Here is a 615-nt window from a genome sequence, read left to right on the forward strand (position 1 = left end):
AGGGTTGAAGTGGAAAGCAATGTCATCATTGTCAGATGGCCCAGTTTTTAAATTTAGTTCAAACCTGTATAGAAATTGAAATGTGTTTAAGCACCAAACCCAAATAACTATAAATTGTTTTGTTCAATTTCCCAAACGGTCCAAAAAATTATTCCTTACTTGTCAGCATTAGTGGGAACAACTCCCTGTAAGTACAAGGCCATGCCTTCTCTCAATCCTCCTGAAATCTGGCCCAAATAAGGAAGGATCTGCAGTAAACACAAGAAAATAGGCATCAGTGTATATTAACCAGATAATTATGGCTGGTTTTGAACTCAACAAATGGGAATATGAGAGTTCAATTATATTTAAAGTGGTCATGACAATGTTGAATCTTTGGCAAGGCAATTGCTATTGGTTGAAACAGTTCTCATGCACTGCTGTTTCATTAAGTGCTCGGACTTTGTTGTGCTTTCATAAGTCACTGGAAAAGACCAGACACTCACAGGGTTTTGGACTGGCTGCAAGATCTCTGATTGTACGCTGGAAAGATTGGTGATTTTTGTTGTGACTTTTGTAGGAAATAAATATGCACTCCAGTTCTAATGAGGGAACAGAGAAAAGTGACTTTAGAAA

General features: G+C 37.6%; 1 long non-coding RNA gene across 1 annotated transcript; it reads right to left on the minus strand.

The window, feature by feature from the left end:
* Positions 1-598, minus strand: LOC107682265 (uncharacterized). The gene is made up of 3 exons (XR_001633434.1): positions 486-598; positions 160-248; positions 1-64 (listed from the first exon to the last, which is right to left on the minus strand). It is a non-coding gene; the product is annotated as an uncharacterized LOC107682265 (long non-coding RNA).
* Positions 599-615: the final 17 nt, after the last annotated feature.

The sequence above is a fragment of the Sinocyclocheilus anshuiensis genome, unplaced genomic scaffold (assembly GCF_001515605.1).
Source record: "Sinocyclocheilus anshuiensis isolate Anshui unplaced genomic scaffold, SAMN03320099.WGS_v1.1 C31981937, whole genome shotgun sequence".
NCBI lineage: Eukaryota > Metazoa > Chordata > Actinopteri > Cypriniformes > Cyprinidae > Sinocyclocheilus > Sinocyclocheilus anshuiensis.